The sequence below is a fragment of the Tursiops truncatus genome, chromosome 2 (genome assembly GCF_011762595.2).
Source record: "Tursiops truncatus isolate mTurTru1 chromosome 2, mTurTru1.mat.Y, whole genome shotgun sequence".
Taxonomy (NCBI): Eukaryota; Metazoa; Chordata; class Mammalia; order Artiodactyla; family Delphinidae; genus Tursiops; species Tursiops truncatus.
This window is the reverse complement of record NC_047035.1, coordinates 28,487,498-28,509,331: the sequence shown is the minus strand read 5'-3', so window position 1 is coordinate 28,509,331 and position 21,834 is coordinate 28,487,498. Positions and strand designations below refer to the sequence as shown.

Genomic DNA, 21,834 nt, shown 5'->3' with positions numbered 1-21,834 from the left:
GGACTCTCAACCACTGCGCCACCAGGGAAGCCCTGGGTTGATGTTTTTTAAACCTGCTAGTTTTATGTAAGTAAGTTGGGGAAAGTGGAAGAGTGCAGCAAGTGATAGAATCATTTTTTTCTTCACAGAGAATTTTATAGGCTTGTTGAATAGAGGGACCAACAATTAACTCACATTATTCTAGTCTTCAGCAGTAGGGATCTATTAAGCTTATTATTTAAGAAATAGACTTTATTTCTGTTTTTTCTTTTTTTTTTTTTTTTTTTTGCGGTATGCGGGCCTCTCACTGTTGTGGCCTCTCCCGTTGCGGAGCACAGGCTCCAGACGCGCAGGCCCAGTGGCCATGGCTCACGGGCCCAGCTGCTCCGCAGCATGTGGGATCTTCCTGGACCAGGGCATGAACCTGTGTCCCCTGCATCGGCGGGCGGACTCTTAACCACTGCGCCACCAGGGAAGCCCCTTATTTCTTATCTTTGGTATTTTTCTGATTTACTTTATTGGAATAAGTGTTAAAGTTTAATTAAGACTTCTAGATTCTGGTAAAGTTTGGAGGTTTGGTTTTGTTTCACGTTTTGTTTGTTTGTTTTTGTTTTTCCCTTCCCTCTTGTAGCCTTTGTCACTAGAAGAATGTAAAAAGCAGAGTTGGGTAGTTGATGGAAGTGGTATAGCTAAAACTATACCACTTTTAAGCTCATGCAAAGGTGGTTACATAAAGAGAATAGAGCACTAATTCAGTCTATTAACAAACAAGTATCACCAGAAGTAATTCCTATTCTAGTATCAAACATAATAGTCCTTTAACATCTCCTTTGGAATGTTGAAAAGAGATCAAATGAAACCTTCAGAATGGTCATTTATAGGGGAAGAAGAAACCTCCACTTTCATTCATCCATTGTAGCTCCACTTTCTCATTTTAATGCTCAGTCCACAGTGGCTATGGTAAAAGATGTCCTGCATCTACAGAGATGGCAGTGGAGAGGGGATATCACCTTTCTGTTTATTGCTTGTTGCAATTTGGCCTGTTTACAGACAGAATTGCTGTGCGGGTGCTTCTAGTGGAGAGCAAAGGAAGTCAAGGTAGCAGCAAGAAATCAGCATTTACACATGACCTGTGAATTGGCTAATTTTTAACATGCAGTTAGTTAAGAAATAATTACAGCCTGAGGAGTCATGACTTTTCATCATCTCCATTGGATTGTGCCTCAGTTTGGAAATGAAGGAGGTATACGGGAAGTTTTAATTGTACCTGTGTGATTTATCCCTAGTCAGCTCTTTAATTTCTTCTGGCTGTCTGAGGTTTCCGACATGCTGTAAATTTCCCCAACTTTTTCATTATCTGCAATTTCTTTATGACTTGTGAATCAGAGTGGAGAGAGAGTGTAGATTTACAGCAGAGATAAACATGTCCATAAAGTCTGTATCTGTGTCAGTAATTGTACTGCTGTCAGTGACTGTCCTGTTTTACAGGCCTCTCTTGGGAAAGGAACCGGCTTCACTACCAGCAGCAGCAGTGAAGTGCTTGCTTTGATTTGCATTAACTTGCTGGGAGATTAGGTAGGAATGGTGGGTAGGAACTGATACTGGACCTTGGCCTCTCTTGTTTGTTTGCCTGTTTGTTTGTTTGTTTAAGGTCAGATGACTTCATGTTGGATAACTGTTGAAAATAGAACATGTACAATGTCCATTTTCTAAGTGAAAATGCAGCTTATTTTTTGATATGGTAGATATGAAAATCCTTTCTAACTTCATTTTACACAACGCATTTAAGATGATTTTCCTTTTCTATTGCTCTTGAGATAATTAAACTTCGGTCTTTTTTCCTCTTTCCATTTTCCTTTTCTTAGAGTTAAAACACGGAATTTCTCTTTTAGAACATTCACTCTTCTTCAAGAGTGGAGCCAGCCAGAGATTTGATGATGACTATGTCTGCCATGTCTTAATTCTCAACTGTTAATGGCTCTTTCCTGACGGCTTGAGGTGGTGTGCCCTCAACCATTTGCCGTGAGAAAGGAAGTCTTAAAATAGAGAGAAATTCTTCATATTCCTGTCTTTAAAGACCCTTCAGGAATTCTCTAGTGTTTGCTTTTTTTCTAGCAGTTGTGAAAAGAAACTGAAGTTAAGAGAAGCCCTTTTAAAATAGATGGAGAAGCAAACATATACTTTTCTTTTTTACATTTGATATTTGAGCAGATCCCTCAAGAATCAAAACTGTCCTTGCATATCCTAAACCTTCTGCGAGGTAGTTTAAAAGGGTAGGAGGTGGCAGTACAGTTTAACAAAGAGAGGATAAGATGCATGATAAATCTCAACCTTTAGTCTGCCCATGCATGAGTCCAGATAATATGAAGAGTTATCTAGTTGATAACTTTTATCACCTTTTACTTCTTTTCCTTCTTCTGCTTGCATTCTTTTTGCCATCTTTCTACCAGTAGATGGGAGAGGGAAGATTAAAGGAGATGATATAACACATAATTGTTTGGCTTTTTTCCAGAAGCTGTGGTGAAATGTATGGTTAGAGAAAACTATGGCTAAAATGAAATTTGAAATTATCTGTGGTTTTAATTCTTTATCTCTCCTATTGCCATAATAGAGTTTCTTCTTACTCAAATGAGGGATAAACTGCTTTCTTTGAGTGAGAGGAATAAGCTACTTAGACCCCTTTAGTTACTGCTAGTGAACTTGCCCTCTGTTAGAATAGGGACCCTTTTCCACTCATTTTCTTCTTTCCCATCATGCCAAGCAAGTGTTCTTCATGGAATCGGCTTGTGAAGTTACATTGTTACCTAATTCTAGTTTGGGAAAACATCTAGTACTTGGTTTACTAGGTCCAATTTAACAAACATGCACAATAACCTAAACCAACCAACCAAACAAAACTTCGAGTTATCCTCTTAACTTGGTGCTGTAACATCCTGTTTTGTTTTATGAACTTAAAAAATTGTTTTCTTTAGTGAATGCCATATTGGGAGTACTTGACATCCATTTTGCTGTAGACCTTTATTTTTTCTTTTGTCTTTTATCCATTTTATGCAACCCAACTATAAACACATTAAGTTTGGACTGAGATGAGTTTCATCTGTATGCCTGCCTGCTCAATTAGTCAAAAGAAGAATAAGAGGTCCATCTAGGTCTGACTATAGAAATAAGCTTTCTGATTGCTCAGGTTGAAAGGTTTGTTATTACTAAGACTGTCTTCTCCCCCAAAATAATTTTATAGTTGGGGAAAGTGTAGTATTCTAGCTTTGCAGGGGAAGCATTTTTCTCCTGGTTGAAGAGAAAATAGCTTATGGTTATCTCCTTCTGTTTCTGCTGCCCTCAGCTGTCAAATTCAGTAAAAACAAGGGTTTAATTAGGGAGCAGTCTCACAGTGTTGGAGGATAATGACATTAACAAAGAAAAGAGCAACACAATAAAAGATTATTTGAATACTAAGTTATATACCTGCTATTCTCTGAAATGGCTCCACAGCAGGGATTGGTAACATTGTATTAAAGGTTTAATAAACATAGGCACTGGAGAGTGATTCAGTAACATGTCTCACACTTGAAAAAGCTCAGGCAGTGTCTTCCTCCCTCTCCTTAATCAGGCTGAGAATGGAATCCAAGAGTAGCCAGGCTTGAAACTAAAGGCAGGGCTGGAGTATTGATCTGTTAATATTTGTAGAAAGGATAATTCTTGGGTGAAAATCCTCCTATGGTGGTTTACTTTTTTAAGATCCCAGACTTCCTTGGAGCTATAGGTTAAAAATAACTTGTTTCAAACTACCAAGTAAATGAGTATCAATGCCACGAGTACATCAGAAAAGAAGCCCCTCTCCACTAGCTTAAGAAGAAATCCCCTTGTCTTCTTTTCCTCCACTAGTTCATTATGAAAAAATTTTAAACATCCAGTGAGTGCCCCATATTTATATATAATGGGAATATTTATTTATTTACTTATTTATTTATTTCCCCCCTCCTTGAACTATTTTGAAGTAAGTTTCTGACATCAGGCACTTTACGCCTGAATACTTCAGGATACATCTCCTAAGAATAAGGACAGTTTCCTAAATAATAATGCTATTAATACATCCAAGAAAAATTAACAGTCATTGCAAAATACCTAATATCCTTCCACATTGAAAATTTCTCAATTGTCCCTAAATTTTGTGTAGCTTTCTTTTTTTTTAACCAAGATTCAGTCAAAGTTAAGGCATTGTAAATGCCAATACATTCTTGATAGGAGGACATTTAGTGCTCCTATCTCAATTCTGCACACCAGCTTTTTCCTATGGAGAACATATATTTACTCAAATGACTATCATTTTCCTCTAGAATATTGAGTTTCAAGTTCTCCCTCTACACCAAGCCTGCTTTATCCAGCTTCCTTAATCTATTTCTGGTATTCTCCCCTTCCCCTAGCAGAATTAGCTGTAGAATTGATCTTTTCTCCAATAACTACTCCACTCCACAGTCAGAGTAATAGTTTTGAAACACAAATTGACATGTGACCTTATTCCCTTCTTAAAACCCATCAATGGCTTCCCATTGCTCTTAGTTAAATAAAATAAAAAACCTTTAACGTGGCCTTACAGCTCTACATGACCTGGCCTTTGTCACACCATGTTCATCTCACACCATGCTTCCCTCTCTGAGGGAAACTCCTAAAGAGGAAAAAGTGAGGTAAGAATTCAAGGAACACTTCTTGGAAGAGATGAAACTTAAGTAGAAATGGCTACTTATTTGGCTTCCAAATATTAATGGCTAATGTTTGTATATGGGAGGAAAGAAGACACTTGCAACTGAGAAGCAATTTGGGGGTATGAATTGGTTAGAGTACTAGAAAATGTGGTTGGAAAAGTGAGGAGGAGCTAAATTGTGGAAAGTCTGAGGAATCATTTTCAAAGGTCTGGTAGCCACCCCCAGAGAGAATTGAAGGGTGTGGTGATGGGTCGACCTAAGAGACCAGCTAGGAAGCTGTTGCAGTCCAAGAATGCAGTAACTGCTTGTACTAGATAGGAGGGTATGAATGCAAAGGAAGGTTATTTGCGGGGGGGAAATAGATATGAAATTGTAATAGACTGGAGAGACATGAGTCAAAATGATTTCAAGATTTTAAGCCCTTGTGACTAGGAGAATACAATTTAAGGTGGAAGTGGGTATGCATTATAAAACTTCAGTTTTGTTTGCCAAAGTGTCATTAAGGCATCATTGAAATGAATAACTTAACTATCAAGGTTATAGGATAAAAGATTGTGGTTATCAGGTCTATTAGAATGAGGTTCGGGGGCTTCCCTGGTGGCGCAGTGGTTGAGAGTCCGCCTGCCAATGCAGGGGACACGGGTTCGTGCCCCGGTCTGGGAAGATCCCACATGCCGCGGTGCGGCTGGGCCCATGAGCCATGGCCACTGGGCCTGCGCGTCCGGAGCCTGTGCTCTGCAGTGGGAGAGGCCACAACAGTGAGAGGCCCGCGTACCACAAAAAAAAAAGAATGAGTTTCAACTACATATAATAAGAAATCCAAAATAATTGTGGCTTACATAAAGTAGAATTTCTTTTTTCCCCACAAAAAGGAAGGCTGGAGGTAGTTAGGTACAGACTGGAAGGGGAGCTCTACGGTGTCATCAAGAACTGAGGCTTCTTTTCTTTTCACTCCACTTTCTTGGTGCCTGGCTTCCATCGTAAAGGATACCTCCTGGTCTAAGATGACTGCTAGAGATCTAGGCATTGGGCCTGAGCTGTAGGCCAGAAGAATGTGAGAAGGGAGAAAGACAAAAAGGGGCACCATACAACTGACTCCTTTCCTTTTAAGCAGCCTTCCTGGAAATCCCACAGAATTCAGTCATCTGGACTGACTGACCTAGCTGCAAAAGAATGTAGTCTTTTAGCCTGAGCTGTAATTTTGCTGGGTAAGAATTGGGGTTCTTTTAATAAGGAGGAAAGGGAGAACAGGTATTGGGATAAGCAACCAACATTCTCTGCCACAGGGAACGAGAGACCTGTGCAAGAGCAATGATTGGTCAGTAGAAGTAGAAGAATGTGAGGTGATGGTTATGTTGAGAAGCTCAAAGTTAGTAATTTTTGTATGTATGGATGTTAATTTGTGAATTGGACTTCATTCTTATAATTTGTTGGTTATCTTGTGTGAATTATAAATAAAGGGTAGGGACTGTTTCTGTTTTCTTTACTGTATATTTGGTGTTCCAAAAATGAGTGAATAGCTTTTAAGAGATCTTGCAGACCTTTGTCTTTGGGGGGTTGGTTTCCAAGGAAGAAAATAGAAGATCTCAGCTTTTTTTTTTTAATCTTTAGGAGCCAAACAACTCAAGAAATGGTCATCTTTTAATATTGACTGTTTTTAGTAGTCAGCTTAGTAATACTTATGTCTACTCAGCAGGTTCTGAGTAGATATTTCTAGTTATGAAGAGAAACACTTGGTTCTCTGATTTCCACATATTTATCAAGATTCTAAGATAAAAAAAAGAAGACTGTTTAAGTAAAATTTTGTTTTATGCGAATTAGCCTGGACTAGGGAATCCGAGGGGTAATTTTTATCTTCACTCTGTCTCACGGCTGGGCCCCGTGAGCCTTGATTATAAAAGTCTATCAATATTGTTGAATGAATGATTGAATTATTTCTAAAGCCTGATATTATGTAGGCTCTGCTGATATTACTGTTTAACATAGTAGAATTTGCTTTATAGCCAGTTAAAAAAAAAACTAATATCCTTTATTAATATATTACATAATATAATTATTAATATAATTACATATATTATTAGTAAGCTATTTTTATAATGACTATATTGCTAGTTTAAAAAATCTAACTCCTAAGACTACTTTTCAGCAAAATACATAAATAGATTCATTTAGAAGCACTTTTTGAAAACTTGGCCCCAAATGCCAGATAAAGCTATCAGATTTATGCGGCTTAAAATAGTGAAAATCAGTGTTTTCCTCTTCATGTTTTGAGACAACTCCTTACTTTCCTTGTAGCACTTTGTCTGCTGCAGAGTGTGCATGATTTTGCCCTACTTCAGGTAACTGGATTCTTATCCTCTCAATAGCATCAGTATTAAGCCAGCCTTCTTTACCTCCTCCATCCATATTAAACCTGTCTTGGAAAGAGTCTGTTTATTGGATAATAGAGCTACACTGGGGCTCTATGACAGTATCTTTTGCTGCCTCGTTAACTCTGGAGCATTAGAACAAGATAAAAATGCCCTAAAGCCTCTTATCTGATGTCTGGTGTAACCTGCTGAAAGCAGGAGTGCTATTAGTTTATGTTAGAAATCAAATGGCCCTCTCCAGTGCAGGAAGTACTGATTAAAGCTGAAGTGTCCCTGGGGGACTCTACAGCTGTCACAGGGGTGGTTGCTGCCTTCACCAAAAGGGATATCTGGGCCAGAGGTCTCAGTGGGGTGGTGCCTTAAGAACACACACGTGGCTGCCCCAGCTGTTCTGCTTTGCCTAATGAATTGTTTTACAAGAAGAGGCTGGGTATTGTCATCACAAGCTGCCTTCCTTAGGGACTGGAGCAGGCCAAATAATAAGTAATGTTAGTGATGGTAATTGAAAAGTGATGGCTCTCCTGGGATCTTTATAGCCTGGAGCTGGTTGGCACTTGTGGATTGTCTTGTCCTACCAAGGCCCTTTTTGAAGTGTGCCTTTTTTTTTTTTTCCCCAATTTCATAATAATGTGATTTTTTTTTTCTCCCCTTCCCACTATAGAAGTTTATTGGCAGAGGCAGTCTTAGGAACATTATAGTAGCTTTAAGTACAAAAGGAACAGCTTTGGCTTTTTCATTAAATTATCAACACTGCAATAGTAACGAAGGGCCACCACATCTTCTTAGTCTCTTGGGGAACCGCTGCAGAGATCTCTCCAGAATTTTAAAAGAACATTTTAAACTTATACAGATAATTCAATCTCTTGATTTAAAAACTTTTTAAAAATAGTATGGGAGAATATAAAGTGAAAAGTAAAATCTTTACCTGCTGAACTTATCTGAGGAAACCACCAACAGTTTCTCCATGAACATTTCCAGACATTTTCTATGCATTAATGAAGTTTTATATGTTACCACACACAGATGAGGTCATAATACGTATACGTAATGTTTTGTAACTTGTTTTTTCCTCCCCACAATATATCTTAGATATCTTTCCACAGCATTTCAGATAGATCTACCTCTTTGTTTCTCAATTGCTGCATAGAAATTCATAGTATGGATATACCAATGCCAGACTCTTTGTTGACAGTTTGACTTGGACCTATGAGTGAATACTTACTGTACCAATTGGTTGCAATGACTGATTTGTGTTCTATGGTTCAACCTATGATTTTTACATGAAGTGATTTCCTCTCTTCAGGAATGTTGCCTTTAGTTCCGGGACTGTTTTAAAATAGAAAATACTAGAGGCAAAACTTTTTTGGAGGGATAGTGTGAGTCTTGTCATGGATCATCAGCTGGACATATGTAGTGATTTGCACCCTACTGTGTGTTTTAAATTCTTTGCTTAGTTAAATGAGAAGTGTTCTGTCCCAGATAGGTGGGGAAAACAAATAGCCTTTAATGGATGTTGTCTAAGGCATTGATTGGAGGCTTCCTCTAAAGTTGAATGAGTGTTTTCTCCCCTAATTTTTTACTTCACAAGTTCCAAGAATCAAGTTATGAATGCATTAATGGACTTGGGTAATGATTTGTCAGCACGTGAAAATGAGGACTTAGGTTTCTTGTGTAACAGCTTGGCTAACAAAGCAAGTTTGTGCCTTATGAACTTTAGGGCCCTTGCTAGGAGTGGCAGTGTGATGAATGAAGCAAAGCAATTTTCCAGGAGCATTTCAGGTCAGTGATGGGAGAAATCAGTTGTCTTCTCAGGCAAACAGAAACCTAATTTTAGTTGCATCTGTCTTCAGTAGAATCTATGCAAATTGAGTGGTAAAAATTTTTACTTCCATCAAAAGTAGGGACATTGTAGGTCTTTTTTAACTCAAAGCCCTTTAGACTAATTCTCTCAACACTTCAAAGTTCTGATTTGCCCAAATGTTGAAAGATGTCATTCTAATAAATTGTGAAATGCCAACCTGTTTTGCTTCAAGTTTCTTACACATTTTCCCTCTCCTTGATGTTAGTCATTTGAATTGTTATACAATGCTTAACCTAATACTTGGAGGCTATTATTAATAACAGTTACTATTTATATCCAATTTACTTCTTGTCCAAGCCTTCAGTATTCTTGGGAAACATAGGTATACAGAGATTTTCAGGGGCTCTTGTGGGTGTAGGAGGTCTTCTAGACCTGCGCTGTCCAAAACGGTAGCCACTAGCCGCACGTGGCTATTTGAAGTTAAATTAAAGTTAAAGAAAATTTAGAATGTAACTCCTCAGATGCACTCCTCAGTAAATGCTCTCGGGTAGGCACACACGGCTGCTGTCGACCATTGTGGATGGCACAGACATAGAACACTTCCATCAGATGGCACTACTCTAAACTAAAGGTTGGCTAACTGTGGCTCATAGCCCATTTTTGTATTCCCTGTGAACTAAGAATGGTTTTTACATTTTTAAAGTGTTATAAAAATAAAACAAAAAATGGAAGAATATGAGACAGCGACTGATTGTGGCCCACAAAACCTAACATATTAACTGTCTGGCCCTTTACATGAAAAGTTTCCTGACACTTGGACCTATGTCCACTTCTCTTGATAACATGTCAGCTTTTCTGATCAAGTTAGGTTAGGGGTTTCCCTAAGCTGTCAGAAGATTGTGAATCTATCAAGCAAATTAGGCAAATTTAGAGCAAAGTTTCTTTCTATAGACAGACTGCGGAATGAGTCCAGAGCTCACACAAATTAGTTCCCTGGAGGTAGCACAACCGGGATGAGCTTTGAAATAGGTAAAATTCTTTGTAGTATAAATGGTCGACTTGCAACAGCTTTGTGAATAATACCTACAGTGTAACAGAACATCATTCTGATTTTGTACACTATTTTGTGTCTTTTAAGTACTTATTCTCTCATCTTAATTCTGAAAGAAATAGAATGAATACATTTCAGCAGACGCACTTGACCTTTCAACAAAGAATTTACCGTGAAGGTTTTTAACTATTCAATTTGTTTTCGACTGTCAAATTACTTCAGTCAATCTCTCCTAGGAAAAATGAAGCAAAGAGATTCTTCTGCTGTTATTCTCAACATCTGAGAGAATCTTCCGTTGCCAAATGTAGTTCTAACAATTTCTCATTAAATATAAAGCTTACAAAATCTGCCTATAAAATGAGCATCTGGCATTTCTGTGGTAAATTAGAGAGTCAACTTGTTGCTTTCAAGATAGAAGCTTGGGGGGCTTCCCTGGTGGAGAAGTGGTTAAGAATCCGCCTGCCAATGCAGGGGACGCGGGTTTGAGCCCTGGTCCGGGAAGATCCCACATGCCGCAGAGCAACTAAGCCCGTGTGCCACAACTACTGAGGCTGCACTCTAGAGCCCGCGAGTCACAACTACTGAGCCTGCATGCTGCAACTACTGAAGCCTGCGCGCCTAGAGCCCGTGCTCCGCAACAAGAGAAGCCACCGCAATGAGAAGCCTGCGCACCGCAACAAAGAGTAGCTCCCCGTCGCCGCAACTAGAGAAAACCCCGCACGCAGCAACGAAGACACAACGCAGCCAAATAAATAAATAAATAAGTAAATTTTTAAAAAGATAGAACCTTGACATTCATGAGGGAACTTTGTGAATTCCCAAGTTTGTGATAACCTATAGTGTATCATTTTTTGCCGTAAAATGCATTAAGATGTGGTTGAAAAAGATCAGTTTACCCCTTTAGGCTTTTGATGTAAATTATTCCATAATTAGAAGTAACTAAAGTAACTCTCCCACTAAAACAAATGTTACACTACAATATATTAGTAGAAGCATTAATTTGAACTTCTCTGAATCTTCATATTCAAGGTAGTGATACCAGATAATTATGGACTGTGTGGTGAGATCATGAAACGTACTGAACTACAGAAAAAGTCACATTTCAACATTAGCTTTGGAGAAAGAGGCAAATGGTAGAGGAAACAAGGAGATCATTGTGACACAGCATTCTGAGGGGGAACCTTCCTGAAGTGATAGCTTTTTTCTAAAGAATACTATGAATGGTAGCTATGTATTGCTTTATTCCCTGGTACAGAATCAGTGCAATTTTTATTACTGAAAGCTCTGTTCACTGATCATAACTTGTTTTGGTGTCAGTTAACAGTTTGCCATGTTAGAACTTTGACTAAATTTATGAAAACCCCCCAAATTTCTTCTAAATCTTCAGTGTCTTCCTCTTTGTCATTCTTTGCCAAATCATCTCTAAGTCTTCTCGCTCTTCTGATTCTTCCATGTCACTTTTATGTGTGCCCTCCAAACCTTCGCCACCCTCTTGTCCTGTCAGTATTAATGGTATACTCTTCATTACCTGTGAAAATAATCTCCTTGAAGTCATATACTGCCTTCTTTCATAAGGCATGCCAATAAGCATCTACCCTTTTGGATCACCCAATAATACTTGGGTGATCCAATATTGGATCATCCATAATATTTCTTATATAATCAAGGATGTACCTCTTCTAAAGTGGCAATTACCAAATTTGAGATCTTTGTCCACAGCACTTTATGATGCCAGTGAAAGTATAGCAAAGTCATATACCTTGAGCTTGTGTTTTACACTCCACGTGGAAAGTCAGAAGCATTAAGGGGAAGGAACATCACCTTGACTTAGAGTTGTAAACTATAGTCCTTAAGGATAGCCTTGCACATTGTCCATGATGAGGAGAACTGAAATTCAAGCTTTTGAGAAATTAGATATTTCTCTATTTCTGATATAAAGTATGTATAAAACCAGTCCAAAAAACATTGCCCTGTATCTGAGGATTTTTATTGGCCTGTCACTATTTGGAAAGGCGTTCTTTTTAAGTCCTGAGGATCTCAGATCAGTAGGACAAACATAACTGATCTCAGATCAGTAGGACAAACATAACTTTTTCTCAACAATTACTACAAAATAGATGAGTCAGTCTGATCTTAAACTCTGTAAGCTCTATAAGGATATGTGAGCATCTGGGCTTTTCACCCCTCAATTCCCAACACTTATATCATTTGTACATGGTAAATATCTAATTGTCTAATAGGAGCTTACCTTTCCTCTTTCATGATTTATGTTCACAAAGGCATTTTCTTTTAACATGTCAGTTTTACCTGTGTTAAACAATTTCTTGTTATGACTTACAATCCTTCCTTTTTATGAACCCTTTAACTTTACATTTTCTCCCAAATCACATTGTGGTCATAAGTCCCATGTTTCCTGCATCATTCTCACTGCCTTTTCAGCTTTCATTAAAGTTTCTCGCTCTCTCTTTCTCTCTGTACGATAAATGTTTTGATAAAAGCTTGTGCACTTGCTGCAACATTCCCACACACTTCTGGATATGTGATGGAACCATTCATGTCACGGATCTGAGCCAGCCTCAAGAAAAGTATTCCAGCCATCCTTTATTCCAAATTTGTAGAAACTTTTAGTCCTTTCTAGTATCCATAGTGTTATTTTTACTATGTAAACGAGTACCAATAGGGAATATCAGAGTCACAGTGAGATGCAGGTGGTGAGTGGACTGCTAGGCTCACTCACTAGCTGAATGACTTGCTCCTTCAGTGTGTGTTGTTGAGATTAGTGCATCAGCAAAATTGCAAGTAAACTCCTGTGTTATATTGACTTTCATACTTTCATGGTTGAAATATCATGGATATTAAAGACTTGAATTCAGATACTACAACTCTTACATTTATGAGTTGTTCAGAATAACTTGCTTTCCTACTTAAGTATAAAGTATAGAAAAATTCAATTCTTTGGTAATGGCATTATTTAGCATTGTATAGAATGTTGCAGTGTAATTTTTCTCTGGAATTTTTGTGACACTGTTAGAAGAAAATAAATGGGTTTTGCCACAAATGAGATCTAATAATTATTTTCTTTAAATTAAAATTATATGGGACTTCTCTGGTGGCACAGTGGTTAAGAATCTGCCTGCCAATGCAGAGGACCTGGGTTTGATCCCTGGTCCGGGAAGATCCCACATGCCGCGGGGCAGCTAAGCCCATGCGCCGCAACTACTGAGCCTGTGCTCTAGAGCCTGTGAGCCACAACTACTGAGCCTGTGTGCCACAACTACTGAAGCCCACATGCCTAGAGCTCGTGCTCCGCAGCAACAGAAGCCACCACAATGAGAAGCACGCGCATCACAATGAAGAGTAGCCCCCGCTCGCTGCAGCTAGAGAAAGCCCGCGTGCAGCAACAAGACCCAATGCAGCCAAAAGTAAATAAATAAATTTATTTTAAAAAAAAGAATTCTACCCTTAGAAATTACATTGGATTCTGTTTTTATTGTTCCGCACCACTGTGCGAAATGAGCATATGCCAATATGGGCTGTCCCCACCTACATTAGCTTTGGTGTTAGGTGGGTATAAGCAGTGAGATCCCAGTTTGCATGATTAACCTTGTAAGGACTGTGGATCCTTCCATATATAGGTAGTTCCCCCTATACTTTGTTTAGGTCAAGAATGAAGCTGGTTTTGCAGAAGTTAACAAGTAAATCCTAAAATTCACAGGGAAATACAAGAGACCCAGAAGAGCTAAACAATCTTAAAAAAGAACAAAAGTGAAGTCTCACATTTCCCAGTCTCAACACTTAATATAAAGCTACAAGTAATCAAGATAGTGTAGTACTGGCATAAGGATAGCCATACAGATCAATGGAATAGAATTGAGAATCAAGAAATAAACCCTCACATTTATAGTCAATTAACTTTTGACACGGGTGCCAGATCATTCAATGGGGGAAAATACATAGTCTCTTAAATGGTGCTGGGAAAATGGAATATCTACATGCAAAAACTCAAGATTAAACCCCCTACCTTACACCATATACAAATATTAATTCAGAATGTATTATATGGTCCTTCCCTGGTGGTCCAGTGGTAAAGAATCCGCTTTACAATGCAGGGGACGTGGGTTCAATCCCTGATCAGGGGACTAAGATCCCGCATGGTGCAGGGCAACTAAGCCCATGCACCACAACCACTGAGCTTGTGCACTTCAACTAGAGCCTGGATGTCACAAACTACAGAACCCACATGCTCTGGAGCCTGCGCGCCACAGCTAGAGAGAGAAAACCCGCATGCCACAGCTAGAGAGAAACCCATGCACTGCAACAAAGAGCCTGCACGCCACAATGAAGATCCCGTGTGCCACGACTAAGACCCGACGCAGCCAAAAATAAATAAATAAATAATAAATCTTTTTTTAAAAAATGGATTATAGACCTAAATATAAGAGCTAAAACTATAATACTCTTAGAAGAAAACATAGGCATGAATCGTTGTGGCCTTAAATTAGGCAGTGTTTCTTAGATATGATAAGGCATAAGCAGAGAAAGGAAATAATAAATTGGGCTTCATCAAAATGTAAAACTTTTATGTTTCAAAGATACCCTCATGGGGCTTCCCTGGGGGCACAGTGATTAAGAATCCACCTGCCAATGCAGGGGACACGGGTTTGATCCCTGGTCCAGGAAGATCCCACGTGCCGCGGAGCAACTAAGCCCGTGCGCCACAACTACTGAGCCTGCGCACCACAACTACTGAAGCCCTCATGCTCTGGGGCCCACGTGCCGCAACTACTGAGCCCGCATGCTGCAGCTCCTGAAGCCCATGTGCCTAGAGCCCATGCTCTGCAACAAGAGAAGCCACCACAATGAGAAGCCCGTGCACCGCAACGAAGAGTAGTAGCCCCCACTCTCCACAACTAGAGAAAAGACCGTGCGCAGCAACGAAGACCCAACACAGCCAAAAATTTTTTAAAAAAAGATACCATCAAGAAAGTAATAAAACAGCCCACAGAATGGGAGAAGACTTTTACAAATCATTTCTATATTGTTTGATAATCCAGAATATATAAAGAACTCTTACAACTCAACAATAAAAAGCCCCATTTTTAAAGTGGGCAAAGAATTTAAATAGACATTTCTCCAAAGAAGATATACAGATGGCAAATAAACAGATGCAGAGATGCTCAACATCATTAATCAATAGGGAAATGCAAATCAAAACCATGAGATATTCACATCCACTAGGATGACTATAATAAAAAAGATGGACAGTAACAAGTGTTGACAAGGATGTGAAAAATTGGAACACTTGTGCATCACTGGTGGGAATGTAAAAATGGTGCAGCCATTTTGGAAAACAGTATGGTGGTTCCTCAAAAAATTAAAAACAGAATTAACTATATGATCCAGCAGTTCCACTTCTGGGCATATACCCAAAAGAATTGAAAGCAGGGACTGGAAGAGTTATTTGTACACCCATGTTCACAGCAGCATTATTTGTAATTGCTAAAAGGTGGAAACAACCCAAGTGTCTATTGATGGACGAATGGATAAACAAAATGTGTGTTCATACAGCGGAATATTATTCAGCCTTAAAAAGGAAGGAAAATTTGACACATGCTGCAACACAGATAAACTTGAGGATATGCTGAGGTAAGTTAAGTCACAAAAAGACAAATACTATATGATTCCACTTATATGAAGTGCACAGAGTATCAAATTCATAGAGACAGAAAGTAGAACCATGATTGCCAGGGACTGTGGGAGGGGAGAATGGGGAGTTATTATTTAATGGGTACAGAGTTTCAGTTTTACAAGGTGAAAAATGTCTGGACATTGGTTGCACAACAATATGAGTATACTTAATGCCACTGAAATGTACACTTGAAAATATTTAGGATGGTAAAATGTATATTATCAGTATTTTACCACAATTTAAGGAAGGGTGAATTTTATGGTATGTGGATTATATATCAATTTTAAATTAACTTATGAGAAAAAGAAGAAAACACAGAAATGAAACCAGTCTAGGAAGCCCAAAAGGATGTGAAGAAGTCCATTTTAGGCCTGCTCCTGACTGAAGGGTATTTTTTTGATGTACAGTAGTTGGCCCTTGAACAACACAGGTTTGAACGGTGCGGGTCCACTTATATATGGGTTGTGGGTTTTTTCCCCCAATAAATACGTACTACACACAACCGATAGCTGGTTGAATGCAGATATGGAACTGGAGACACTGATGGCCAACTGTGAAGTTATACCCGGATTTTTGACTCTGCAGGGGGTCAGCGCCCCTAACCTCCATATTGTTCAAGGGTCGACTGCATCCCGATTTTGTATTCCACTTCCTTCAGTTCATGAATGAGCCCCTTCTGCCTCTTCTCTTCTCTTTATTCTTTCCCAAAGTAGATTTGAAATATCCTGATCATCCTTGGTACTTATTTTAACATCTGACCCTACCAAGGGGTTCACATCTATTTCTTAGGATTTAGATATTATCATAATAAAAAAACTATGGCCAGCTATGAAAAGGAGTGTTCTAGACCTTAGATGTCAAAAACAAAAACTCCTCTCAAGGCGTTTATAATCTGATTAGGATGGCAAGGCAAATGTGTACAAGAGCATGACTAAGTGCCACTTGAGTACCACAGGAGTTCAGAAATGAGATATCATAGTGGGCTGAAGGTGGCTGGGCAGTCTTTTTTAAAAAGTGATATTTAAACTGGAGTGAAAGAAATACTCTATATCATCATTGGCAAATTGGTTTCCTTCTCTCTGTAAGATTTCATGTAAAATGTAGCATTCCATGCAGCAGTTACTATTTGATTAACCTGCACAGATACTTTTTTATCGTATCAATTTCCCTTGCTGGCAGTTTCCTAGTATAGTAAAAGGCATCGCTTGTTTGTCTACTTGTCAGGTAGTTAAATAGTCAGGGAGGCAGAGTAACCTTACACTGTAATTTGGCTATGGAGCCTTGCAGCAACCTCTTTGGGTTTACCCTGTTAAGCCTGTTAAGTGGCAACAAAGAGAAAAGAAAGTAGCCACCATCAAGCATTTCTGGCATGAGCTGAGTTTGACCTGCACCTTGACAATGATGTTGATTATTTCTCCTTTCTATGCTGAATGGATTTACTACCCATCAGAGTCTCACAGATCCTTAATTTTTAAAAGAATATTGATTTTTTTTTTTAGTCTCCTACATGTTAAATATTAACCTCCTTATGACATGCAGCAATGATTTCTGAATTTTCATTAGGCACAACTCATTGTTGATGCGCTGAAGCAGTTGGTTACTGTTGCAGCTAATTCTTATTTAAATAAACAAACAAGAGTCCTTTAAAAAGATTAGCCAGAACAGTTTTAAAAATTCACAGCAGCACTGATGTACATCAGCTCTGGTTTGGCAGACTGTGACCCAGGGCTGTGCAGTGTTTTATTATGCTCAGCTACATAAGGACACATCCTTATAGCACCACTTTTGTAGCAGATATTTTTATAACTCTACAAAATGATTAGGCTGACGTAGAGCAATTCTCTAAATTCATAGGTATTAAAATATTCTGGCAGCTGTCTCCTTTTTGCCTTTAAGTTGAGACATCATGATGAGATACGACCGTACCAGGACTGATCAGTTAGGCATGAAGTTAGGCATGGAATTCTCACGTTATTGACAAGAGTCTTTGTCACTATAAATAGGAGAAATCTTGGAGGAGGGATTCCCATTATAGTAACTCCAATTCAATTCCAGTAATATTGTTGGATTTTGTTTGTTTTATTTTCTGAAACCTCTTTACTTCAAAATGCATTCCGTGTAATTAGATAGGAAGGAAAAATGTCTTTGAATTCTAACTAAAACAACTTAGCTTGTCCTCAAAAACATAATATCTTTATCTGGTAGTTTGAGGTATTGACTAGAGTTTAGAGAGTGTTTAGGAGAACCTGGATGGAAGAAACCTGCTGGTAAATTGGTATTGGGGTACAGTTACATGGGAGACAGTTCTCAAAATAGGCTTCTATGGACCCCTGAACTCTAGATCATAGTCCTCCAGGGGAAACTGAGAATCTGGGAAGTTCTCAGGCTATGATCTGAGCAACTCTGACCTCTCTTCCCCAAAGAACTCCCTACCTACTTCCAGGTGTCTCAGGTTCTTCTAACTGGGGACAGTTTACGTTTGAAAGATTGGCCCTTTGCTGAGAAATTTATGAGACTTTAAATGGCATGTGATTATTGGTACAACCATTTTGGAAAGCTGTTAGGCAGTATCTGCTAAGGCTGATCATACTTATAACCTATGACCCAAAGATTCCAGTGCTAGATACATACCCTAGAAATAGAATTGCAAACATTTGTATACCAAAAGATGCATAGAAAAAATACTCAGAATGGCACTATTCATAATAGACCCAAACTACAGCAGCCCAAAAGTTCTGTGTCGGTAGAATGAGTAAATAAATTATGTTATATTTATACAGTAGAATACTGTACAGCCATGAAAATGAACAAACTGTTGTTACATGCAACAACATGAATGAATCTCAGAAATGTAACCTTGAGTAAATGAAACTAGACACAAAAGAGTACATATTATACTGTATCAAAAACAAGCAAAGCTAATCTATGGTGGTATAAATAAAAATAATGGTTACATTTGGGATATGGTGGTGGCTGGAATGGGGCATGAGGAGGGAGTTTTCTGTGGTGCTGTCAATGGTTCTCTATATAGATGTATGTGGTTGCCACACAGATGTGTTCATTTTGTGAAATTCCTCATATGTATACTTATGATTTGTTCTTTTTTCTGTGTATATGGTATACTTTTTTTTTTTAATTTAAAGTTAGTGGCTAAGATAAAAATTGAAACTAATTCACTCTGAAGTCTTATTGCCAGTCTGTCCTTAAATTGAAATGATAGCCCTCACAGCCTTTCTCGTTTCTTATGGGAAGCTCATGAAAGAAGGTTATCAAGCATTAGTAGTTTTCCAGCCAGTTAGGAAAGAAGATGTTGAAGAGGAAGGGAACCAACCCCCCAGATTTCAAAATATCTCTTAGAGCAGGCCTTATGTATTGGATAAGAATAATAGGAATTGTTTTCTGGGGTATTTTTGTCATGGGTAGCTGTGAATGTATACAACTTTTTGTGCCTTAAAAGTTTACTTTTAACATAAACATCCTTAGTATTAAAATTTTTGTTCCCGGAGAGTCATTAAATGAGGTATCACTGTAATAGAGAATAGTGATGAATGTGATTCAGTAGATGGCAGTGTTCCCTTTGAAGTTTTTAGTTAAAATGTGGGTACGTGGGGGGTAATTCTTGACAACTTTTTTTTAGTAGGACTGATAAAGTGTCACATGCTGGGACAAACAGACCAGAAAGAACATTTTAATATTGATTTTCCATTTGTTGTTTCATGTATTACTATTTTGATTGAACCAACAAGATTTAGAGTCCACAAATCTAGAGGACATATTTTCCCACATAAAACGCTAGAATGATAGCTTGCAAGAGGAAGTTTGTTTAATGTAGTAATGCTTTTTGTGGGTTTTAATAGATAGAATATTCAGGAAGGATTTGAGCATGTCTTTGTTCTGTCTTGTATTTGTGAATATGTATATGTACCAAGTGAGACAATATACTGCTTTGGACAAAGATGTCATTGAAATTTATTGATGAGGAAATTAGGTTGTACTTGAGCATAAATTAAAAGAAAAATTGAAGTGATTGGTCTGTTTTTGTTGGTAATTTTAATACAAATAAAATGCTATTTGAATAGTCTCTTTTTTCATATTGAAATTTCCTTAAAATGGTAGTGCCTGAGGAAAGCATTGGGGTTTAAGGAATCTTGTGGCATTATAGGGGTTTTTGTTGTAAGGAATTTGATGTGGGTTAGAGTAATGTGCCAGAGAAGTCGAGTTATCAGCCAAAGGACAAAACATGCCTGTCGTTCAGGATGGGAGACCAGTGCAGTTTGAGTCAGAACTATTCAAGTCCTGACTTTGCTCATTATTAGCTATTGACCTTTGGTGAATCACTTAACCTGCCCTTCTTTTTCTCATCTGTGTGATATAGGTAATAAATACCTGCTTTGCCTTCCATATAGATTGTTAAGTGGATCAAGTAGGAGCGTTGTCTTCAAGAGTACTGTGTTAATGTTAATGGATTCAACAGATGGGCTCTGTGTTGTTTTTATACTGTTCAATTTACTTTTTGTTTCCTCAGGTTTTCTGCCTATAGTCATCAGGTACCTGCTGAGAAACAGTGATAAGCATAGCTTCAACAGCCATAATTATATGAATACCTACTAATAGGTACTGTGCTAAGTGCTTTAAGTGCATAGTTTCCAAAGCCTCACAACTGTGCTTGAGTAACTTGGACCATTGACCTCATTTTATAGTTCACAAAGGTCTGTGGCTAGCCCAAGAGCTGTGACTCAAATCGTCTGACTCATAGCAGTTTCTTATAATCATGCCTGCCATGATGCATTTCATTTTTTACTTTTCTTCAGCTAGTATTGTAGAAGCCAGAGCCATACATAGTATTTTTATGTATTGGACAGTTCAGATAAAGACATTGGACCTTAAAAGAAAATTTTTATTATGTTTCACTTTGGAATTATTAACAGAATCCTAATGCATGCAGTTATTTATTTGGGGTGGGGAGAGTTGGTGCTCCTGCTTGACCCTGTGTTTCATCTTTAGCCAAAGCACATACAAGTCATTTCTTGATGATTCAAACTCAAAGAGAGGAATAGTAACATTAACACAATCTAAAGAGTATTAATATTGGTTTGAGGATATATTGCTTTTCTTTACAAATACTCCTCCCAATTGTATTTTAGTTTAATATTACAACTGGTTTACCTTTTTCTTTTGTGTGTGTGTGTGTGTGTGTTTTAGGGGGTTTTCCATTTATTGTAATTATAATAGTCATTAACATCTTGCATGGAGATGACATTTTCTGGAGAATATGTTTAAAACTGATAACTAAATATTTACTAATAACTAAATATATTTTTGCTATTCCTATCAGGTAGAAACATAAATATATATGAAAATTTTCATTTATTAATGGGTTTTAATATTTCAAAAATAATGTTAATGAAAAATGATTTTTCAAAACCTTGTGGAAATATAAAAATTACTTATGTCTTGGCCACCTAATTTAGTTTATAAATTGTCACTTTCTGTTTTTTAAATTAATTTTAAATTTTAGAACAGTTTTAGATATGAAAATCGTGAGAGTTTCCATATACCCATACCCAGTTTGCCCTATTATTGTTATCATGATAGATTTGTTACAACTAATGAAGTTTACCTTTTTTTTCCTTTTTCTCTTTTTCCCATACTTTATTCAGATTTCCCTAGTTTTCCTCTAATGTTCTTTTTCTGTTCCAGGGTCCCCTCCAGGACACCATAATTACATTTAGTAGTCATATCTCCTCATAGGCTCCTCTTGGCTGTGACAGTTTCTCAGATTTGTTTTGTCATTGATGACCTTGACAGTTTTAAGGAGTACCTTTATGTTTTTCTCATGATTATGATTTGCCTTTCACTTCATACAGTAGGTTATATAGGGAGGTTGCTCTTAATCATAGTGAACTATATGAGGAAGGCAGATTAGGATTTGAAAACACTGGCTGTGGATAACCCATACAAAGATAGCATTAACACCGTTGTTGGTTGGCATTGAAACACTGGCTACATTTTAAAATATTTTTTTATTGTTTATCATTTTTCAGAAGAAACAGTCCTAATTCTAGCTGCAAACAACAGTCTAGGCTATATGATCTGCTCATGTCCCTTAAACAGTGTCTTTTCTAATTGCACCTGTTGGGGCAGTTAGCGGTGACCCAATGCTACTCTTAAGAGCTTTATTTAATCTGTATTGGCCTTTCAATTAGTAATGGGCAATTTTGTGTGAATTGTTAATTGATCAGAAT

At 37.9% G+C, this 21,834-nt stretch overlaps 1 protein-coding gene across 5 annotated transcripts in view; it reads left to right on the top strand.

Annotated features, from left to right (window-relative positions):
* Positions 1-21,834, top strand: part of LIN52 (lin-52 DREAM MuvB core complex component) — a 120,845-nt gene that overhangs the window by 51,027 nt on the left and 47,984 nt on the right. The window contains exon 6 of one of the 5 annotated variants that reach the window (XR_012329905.1): positions 15,407-15,546. The exons of the other annotated variants lie outside the window; for them this stretch is intronic. The gene's annotated coding sequence lies outside the window, so the exon portion shown is untranslated. The remainder of the gene's footprint in view (positions 1-15,406; positions 15,547-21,834) is intronic. 5 annotated transcript variants of the gene reach the window in all.